We start from the raw sequence: 9,757 nt of genomic DNA on the forward strand, positions 1-9,757 counted from the left end.
CTGGTCAACCCAAGAGAATACTGGGATAAATATCCCTTAGAACTCATCAACAATTCATTCAAATCATATCATTCATATCTTTAACATGATAATGGTCCATTAGACCGAAAAATTTGCTTCTGAACATTCCTCCACGGGAATTTCAGTCAAGTAAGTTCTCAATTTGTCATCCCTTAACTTGATCTTTAGAAATGGTCAAGTATTAATAATAGCAATCTGACAGCTCAATCCACTAATCTCATAGTGATTTACTGAAATCATTATCATCATTCCAGTTATGAATATCATCACAGGGACTCATCCCATTCATCCTCATTGAGGTTTCGCTCAGCTTATTACATTTCAACCAAATTTCAGGGATCATCATTTTTCAATCAGAATCCAATTCAATTCATCAATTCTCAAACAGAATTAAAAATCATATCAACCACATTCGAAATCATCCTCTGGATAGCATTAACGCTTATAATTTCAAGTCTTAGATTTACTCGTATATACTGTCAGTAAAGAGCTGCAGTATACTCTCGGTAAAGACGGGTAGTCACGGCCCTTGGAATTATAAGGTAAATACCATCATGTCTAGGCCTCAAGCAAGTCAGGGATTTTGTATAATTACGGTACTTCCATCTGAAGACCCAATTACCAAGTTACGAATTTCAGTTTGAATATCAAATTGTATGAATTATATCATACAATTATAATCTTTTTGTGTTTCTTGATAATTTTTTGACATATTTGTCTTCTCAGTTGATCTTTGTTAACCAAATGCTCTGATACCAACTGTGAGATCCCTGTCCCCACCATGCGACAGATTCGGGGTACTAGCAGTGGAAGTAGCACTTCATGCGCGGGGCAGGAACCCACACTCGGGGCCTCGTCCACGGATATCCGGACAAAAGACTAATCCGTCGATTTTTCCAAAACCGAACCCGAAAAAAACTTCCCTTATCCGGAAAGCACGGGCGATTCCTCCAGGATAACTTTTTACTCTAACGTAGTCAAGACCATTAATAGATCAAACTGATCCGACTGCACCTATAAAGATACTCGGTCAGATCAAGGAAGAAACTTGCACTTGGATCATTGGGATCAACGCTTTTTTCCCCATCAAGAGGCACAGCCGTTGATTCCTATCCATAGAACAATTACTATCCGGGACTTACTTCATCTGTCGTAATAACGGAAATAGAGTCTCGATTTACGGATCCATCAGTCCAGCCTAACCCCATCCGATCCCATGGGTTAGCCGACCGCCCAACCACTGTAGTGATGGGATCCAATTTGGAATTTGGTTAGGTTTTATCCCGGGTACCAAGGAAAAGAGTCCCAAGGCCCCCTAGCCGGAAGTTCATGCAAACATAAAACTAGCCACACCACTTACACACCCAATATGAAATTTGCCTTTTTCTTAGCATCAGCTAACTTTAAAACAATCCTTTAATGAAACCATAGTACCACTGATCATAATCTTTCAATTTATCCGGTTGATTCATAATTTCCAATCATTCCTTCATCAGAGTATCTATGGCATCATTGGCAACTAGAACGCTCACCACCTGTCCACACAGGGGCCTTTTCAATAGTTCCTAGCCCATAATACCTGGCAATATAATCACTTATAAAAATCAAGATGGACTCTCGTTGAAGATCAGCAAGATCAACCAACAGATCCATATAAAGAGCCATGGACTCATCCATTGAAGACCAGCAAGGTCAATCAACCAGATCCATGCCCGGTTTCACAAAACAACTCTTACTCCTTGTTCCAATATCTTCCTCGATGCACGCGTGGGTATCCTAGGCGACCTAGAGCCCGAGCACCGTATGGTCAGCACCCTCTTGGATCCTTCGCAGGTGACCTAGCGCTTCACTCATAGGCCGCTTCCTTGGTCCCTCATCCACCGTACCGGAAGCTCACCATTTTAATCGAACCGTGCTGGTCAAGACCTCGGCCAACTTTGCTACGTGAGACGTCCTCCATTGACTCTCCGTCAGCAGTTGCAACTTTATCAGTTAGGTCTCCACGACCTTAATCACAAGACGGTCAAAATGCTTCCCCAGCATTCTTGACATAAAACAGCCATTTACAAACAGCATTTACAAACAGTTTACAAATACAGATTCTATATTAACTCTCATTTTTCCACATTATCCCTCATTAATCCACATTACGTATTCCACATTCCATTTATATGTGTACTCATCCAATCACCTCATTTTCCATCTCTTCACTTCAGATTCCTTCACATCACATATCATATATTCACATCCATATCCACATCACATCCACATTCACATCCATACATCCACATCTACATGCTTATCTCCATTTTCACATCCTCATTTATACATCCACATCCCATATCCACATTCATACATACACATCCATATCCACATCCTCATGCATACATCCATTATCACGTCCTCATTCATACATCCACATCCACATACATACATACATCCACATCCACATTCCCATTCACATCTATACATCCACATCTACATGCACATTCACATCCATACATCCACATCTATATCCTCATTCACATCCATACACCCACATTCATGCATCCACATCTACATGCATACATCTATACATACACATCCACATTTACATCCATGCATCCATATCCACATCCTCATTCACATCCATACATCCATATCCACATCCACATTCACATCCATACATCCACATCTACATGCTTATCTCCATTTTCACATCCTCATTTATACATCCACATCCCATATCCACATTCATACATACACATCCATATCCACATCCACATGCATACACCCATTATCACGTCCTCATTCATACATCCACATCCACACACATACATCTGCGTCCACATTCCCATTCACATCTATACATCCACATACATACATACATCCACATTCACATTCCACATCTATATCTACATCCACATTACACATACATCCACATCCACATTCCCATTCACATCTATACACCTACATCTACATCCACATACATACATACATCCACATCCACATTCCACATTCACATCTATACATCCACATCTACATCCACATTCACATACATCCACATCCACATTCCCCTTCACATCTATACATCCACATACATACATACATTTCCACATTCCCATTCATATAACCCCATATGCCTTCACATCGAATCTTTTACATCACATCCATTCTCGCCTTATCACAACCCATATATACATCTTATCCTATCACATACACTTCTTACCTCATCCCATACACATCTTAATTCATCTTATCACCTCCTAACTTATTTCATAAGCATCTTATCACCTCTTATCACATCTTATACACTTCTTATCACATCCTATCACATCTCATATCTATTTATAGAATACAAGAGAATTCTTATATTTGATATAAGATTTCTTTACACATTTATTTATGCATAACTTCTATTTAAGGAGATTAATACTTTCGAAGTAAAAATCAATCTTTTATGCATCTTCTATGCATAAATTCATTTTAAATGAAAATGACACTTTTGAATTAAAATTCAATCTTTTATGCATCTTCCTATGCATGAATTCAATTTAGTTGAGAATGACACTTTTGAATCAATCTTTTATGCATCTTCCTATGCATAAATTCAATTTAGTTGAGAATGACACTTTTGAATCAATCTTTTATGCATCTTCCTATGCATAAATTCAATTTGGTAGGAATTACACTTTTAGAATAAAAGAATTTCTCTTATGCATCTAATATATGCATAAAATCTATTTATGATAAAAATCACACTTTTAGTATAAAAATATCTTTTATGCATAACTCTATGCATGAAATCCAATTATGATAAAAGTAACATTTTTACAATATAATAATCATCTTTTATGCATACCTCTATGCAAGAAATTCAATTATGCTAAAAGTAACACTTTTATAATAAAATATTCATCTCTTATGCATACCTCTATGCATGAAATTCAATTATGCTAAAAGTAACACTTTTATAATAAAATATTCATCTCTTATGCATACCTCTATGCATGAAACAATTATGCGTAATATAAAAATCAATTTCTCTAGGATTACAATGAATATCTTTCAATTAATCTAGGATGATAATTCCTAGAATATGGTAGGAAGTCCTCTTTTTATGCTTTGAATGAAATTATTTTATGCATAATTTTTATAAAAATTTTGCCATAGCTCCGCTGCTATGACTGATAAATCTCAATTTTTCTAAGGGATAAAGCTTATCATTAAGGAAATAATTAAAATGATCTCTAATTGGATCATTAATCCATAATGGATTGAATCATTAATATACATAAACTAAAAGCGTATAAAAAAGCCATTAATTTGGCCTCAAGCATAGCTTAATCTTGGGTTAAGGAAAAGCTTTATGAAAAGCTTGATTTGGATTGAGAATGGGTCATGAGTATGACCATTTCTTGAGTGAGAGATGAGAAATTACATAGAAACCATTAGAATTTAAACATAAATGAAAATTAACTTCAATAGCATTTATTAAATTATGTAACTCTTCACTACTATTCACCAATTAACTTCAATATAAAGAATTCCCCTTCCTTACATATGTGTCATAATGGAATCATTTTAATATTGCTCATAGTTTTTTACTAATAAACCTTGTACATTTTCAACTCTTCATCTTATGTGAGAATTTACTCATTTTTGGATACCCAAAATATCTCATATTTTTAATATTGCTCATAGTTTTTTACTAATAAACCTTGTACATTTTCAACTCTTCACCTTATGTGAGCATTTACTCATTTTTGGGTATCTTATTTTTACAAATTGGATTTATCTCCTCCCTACACATGGATTGATGCTATTGGCCCATAGGAACCTTAATTGGACCATAATCCAAAAATTTCTGAAAATCTAGACCCTTAGGCTAAGGTCCTTTATACCCATTTCCAATTAATTACAATTGCACATTGGAAAGTTCTTTTTGAATTTCTGTTTCAGGGGAACTTATTTTAATAACATGAGATAATTTTCTATCTAAAAATATTAAAAATTTGAATATTCTCTCTCTAGAATATTTTCTCTCTCTAGGTTAAAACAGTTAGAAACAAGTCTTTTATATTTCTGAAGAGGGATTGATTACAGGGGAAGATACTAGATATCAAAAAGGGGATGGGGGAGGAATCTTACAAGTGGCACCATTTAATATTAAGGAACATGAATGAGAGATGATGTTCACGACTAAAATATTTGAACTCGGTTTAAACTTTGGGAGAGGTTGATTATCAATGACCAATTATTATCCTACTTTTATAAGAGAGTATGATGTAAAAATGCATGATTATCTACTCTTATCTGGACTGGCTTTACTGGATACTTCTTGCAAAATGACCATAGAATTCAAAGAGAGTATAGTGGAATTACCCCAACCAGATGACATGAGGTCACCCTCTTTGTTTTTCATAACTCTTGAGTTTAGGAAAATCTAGTAAACAACATGACTGTTGATGTGCTACGCAATGGCCATATTAGAAATTTAAAGCTGAATAAGGTAAGAGACCTCCCCACTCTACCTACAAAGAGAGCTAATATGGTGTTAAATATATAGAAAAAAATGAATGCCTACATCTATGATCTCAATAAATGCTTTATCATGCTCATTGCTTGTGTTTAGAGAATCACGATACTACCAATCTCAACTTACCACCAAAGCCTTGAGATATCATATAGCCTGACTTCTACGTTATACATTAGACCTACACTAGTATACTAGTGTTTCAAACCCACTTGTCAAGTTGAAATGAGGCCCTAGAGGATTGAATGGTCTTGAGCCAATCTTGAGAAATGGATGAAGAGAAAGGGATGATCTCATGGTATGAATGTGTACAAATGAAGATGAAGTTCCTTTCCAAATATCCTTTTTTTTTCTTCCAAAAGATAACATAGAAAATTCTCCTAGGGAATAAGAATTAAAGAGCAAGAAATGACTTAAAAATTCTGAGATTTGGCAGTCTCATTTCATTCCTTTCATTATAGATAAAAATGCCAATATGGGAATTGCTAACAAAGCTCCCCTACCCTATGGAAAGATGTTAGATGGTAGCTCAAAACCAAGAGATAACCAAGAAATGGACTTACCTTAGCTTGCTACTAAAGATCCACTCCAAGAGATAACCAAGAAATGTACTTACCTTAGCTTGCTACTAAAGATCCACTCCAAGAGATAACCAAGAAATGTACTTACCTTAGCTTGCTACTAAAGATCCACTCCAAACAAGGAAGAATGGTAGTGTTCTTCAATTTATTCACAATTTGGTTCATCAATTGGTCATTTTGCTATAAAAGTGACGAGACTAATGCCACAATTCCTATCCACCACAACGGGTATCATGTAATTGTGATCCGGTGGGAGTGAGCATTATCACCAAAATGATATTGGGAAAAATGGAAAAAACTTGCATTGGAAAAAAAGGATCTAACACAAAAGCATACAAAAGTTGGTGAATGATTAGGCATTATAATGGTCACATGTATTTGAGAAAAGAGACCCAAGTTTTAAAGGTAGATCTTCAAACATAGAAAACACATCCAATGGATAATTTATTTAGAAATGAGTTTGATGCAGTAGATTGAACCACTTCAATGCAAGTTGTGAAGCAAAGTTTACATCAAAATTGGATAGCAAAGAGGATGTACGCATCTCTCCCACGTCCATACTTTAGAGAAAATTACAAGCATGTGCTTGGTATCCTTGATGTTAAGAGGAACAAAATATATGTAAATGGATGTAATAGATCCTCGACCTGATGTGATGTCACGACAAGAGGAACACAATACACAAAAATGGACGTAATAGATCCTAGACCTTAGTATTGATGCTAGGTACCAGAACCTTTGTTGAGATTATTGTGAAACTATGTTATCAAGTATAAATAGTTCTGATAGTGAGAGGTATTTGAAAGATTTGCACCTCAGGAAATGGCTAAAGGAAAAGCTCTATCATCTTAGGTACAATGACACAAGTTTGGAGAAAACCAATCGATACCTTAGTACATCATGAATTCTTTGATAAATGTGTGAAAGGTAGAGTTAGAATGAAAGATAAACCAAAGAAAGAAATGAAACCTCAACTCAACAAGTCCAAAAGAAAAATAAATAAAGCACTAGTTGATTTCTCTGATAAAATAGGATGAAGAATTAAACTAGATGCCAGTGGGTGAGAAACAAATGATAGTCAATCTCGCGGGGGGGGGGGGGGGGGGGGGGGGGGGGGAAGAAACATTGACTCACCAAGTCGAAGAGTGCAAAAAGACAAAAAAAACTTAGATGAAGTTAAAAGCAAATCTAATAGCATCCTTTCTCAAAAAAAGAAGACGACAATGATGAAGAGCCAAATCTAGGACCAAATCTAGGACCATTTTTAGAGCTTTTCAATTCACATACTAATAATGAGATAACTATGGTTCGGCTTAGAGCATAAATACTCCAAAGGGGGACAAGAAGGCATGTCCTATAATGCATTGGCTTTACTTAAGTCAAGGAAGATGATACAACAAAAAATGGCTAGGATCCCAACCACTCTGTATTATTGTGAATAGACGTAGAGGAAACAATCTAGAGGAAAGACCATGAATACAAATGCTTGAAAGGTTTTGTCCTCCAAGATTTTAGGAGGATAAACTGGATGAATTTTTGGAGCTAACCCAAGAAGGGAAGACCCAAGAATTTTTTGGAGCTAACCCAAGAAGGGAAGACCCTGGAAGAATACCACCAAACTTTTGTTAAACTTCTGCAATTTACTCGAGAGATGGATGAGGTAACTCTTCTCTATCGATTAATTCGGAAGCTTAATCCGCCTTTGAATAACCTAGTCAAGAACTAAAAAGCCATCCTCCATTTCAGAAGCCATAATTATGGCCAAAGACTATGATAAAGTTTTTTATATGAAAAGTGTCCAGAAGGACGTGAGTCCTTCCATGTTAATCAAGAAGAGGTCCCCTAATTCAAGAGGAAGGTCAAGCCCATCCCTGGCTAAGAGGAATTGTGAGCTAGAGAAAAATCAAGGTCAAGAAATAGTGATAACACGGTTAGAGAGTAGATCTATGACTCGTAAACATCGCATCAAGACCTTTTAAGATAGAAGATGTTTTAGATACCAAAAACAAGGTCATCAAGAGAAAAATTACCCTTTCCTATTGAGATCATCCCTAGCTAGATCAAAAGAAAGAACAATCTTTTAGACAACAAGATTAGAAAGAAGAGATCTCCCTCAACTATATATCAAGAATAAAGACAACGCAACAAGCTTTCACATGAGAACAAATGCTTCAGGTGTAAACAACCTGGCCACCTGAGGACATATTTCCCTAACTAACCAAGGACCCTTCTCTTCCCAAATCATGAAAAGGGAAAAACCCAATAGGATGGGCCAATATCAATCTAGGAGGCAAGAATGAGGCCAATATGAAGCCTAGAATATCCAAACTAGGAAGTGGTTGCCTAAGCTGTGATTGTTTTTATTTAAGTTAGAGATCATTGATTCTTTAATCAAAGTTTAAATAAGAATATGTTAGGGAGTATGCTAGAGATTAACATAGGGATTGTTTTAGGAAGTATTATAGAGATTATGATAAGATTATAAACGAGAGATAAAGTTATAAATTTTGATATAGATTATACAAATGATGGGTTAAAGATAGCCAAATTCAACAAGTATTCCTATGAGTAAATAGAAGTTTATTGGTGCAAGATTCATGTGGAGTAAGGTATTCGAAGAGACGATACTAAAGTTATGCATCTTGCTGTCATAGGTTAGATCGCGTAAAGAATTGATCCCCTTACGTTTTTCCATGACAATTTATGAAGTGGCATATTACATGGGGATATGGAATAAGGAATTTGTAAGGTAGAATTAGGGATAATAAAGAATGGGTTCATATCATATGAGAGTGTATATGGATGCATGAACTTAGGATAATAAGTCCAATTAACTGTAGAATAATGAAAACATTTTGGGAGCTCAACAAAATGAGCTAGACACATGAAAGCAAAGACTTTTAGGAACAATGTTTAGATAAAAGAACATTTTGCGAGAGAGAGAGAGAGAGAGAGAGAGAGAGAGAGAGAGAGAGAGAGAGGGGAGGATTTACTTAGAGATTACCCTAACTCATGAGATGAGGACATCTTTAATCTTTTAAGTGGGGGAGAATATAAGATTTCTCCCAAGTCATGTACCGATTCTCTTTTAATATAGGTTTAAAGAAGGCTTCGAGAGAGACTATATGGCTAGAAACGTTACGAAAGTGAGAGTAAAAATATTAGTTTCAAAAATCTAAAAATAAATAAGAAGATAAGAATAGATCTATTAAGAGATAAATACGCCAAAAATAAAAATTTGAATTTAGGTGATAGGAGGTCATATTTAGAGTACTTTTACATATTTAGAGTCCATGCATACTAAAAATATGGAAAAGCAACGCGTATCTAAAGATGGCATGTTTGCGGCTATGTTCAGATGTTTTTGCCTATTATACCCACGCTAGCTTGTAGGCCAGATGCCTTTCGGTTCTTTTGACTAGCTTCATGGCCATATTCTGGGTTTCAATCAGAGTTATGGCCAAAACAATTTTTTGGTTCTGTTAGGGTCTCTACAACATAGGGACACTACAAGTAGCCTCAAGGTGATTCTAGACCTTGATATGTATATATATATATATCTTCATTCTCACTTGTGCATATTCTTAGACGCTGGTGGAATCCTTTCAACAAAGAGTTGTTGTAATTACACGAAATTAAG

Source organism: Cibotium barometz, chromosome 7, assembly GCF_041138505.1.
Source record: "Cibotium barometz isolate CiBa-2024 chromosome 7, ASM4113850v1, whole genome shotgun sequence".
Taxonomy (NCBI): Eukaryota; Viridiplantae; Streptophyta; class Polypodiopsida; order Cyatheales; family Cibotiaceae; genus Cibotium; species Cibotium barometz.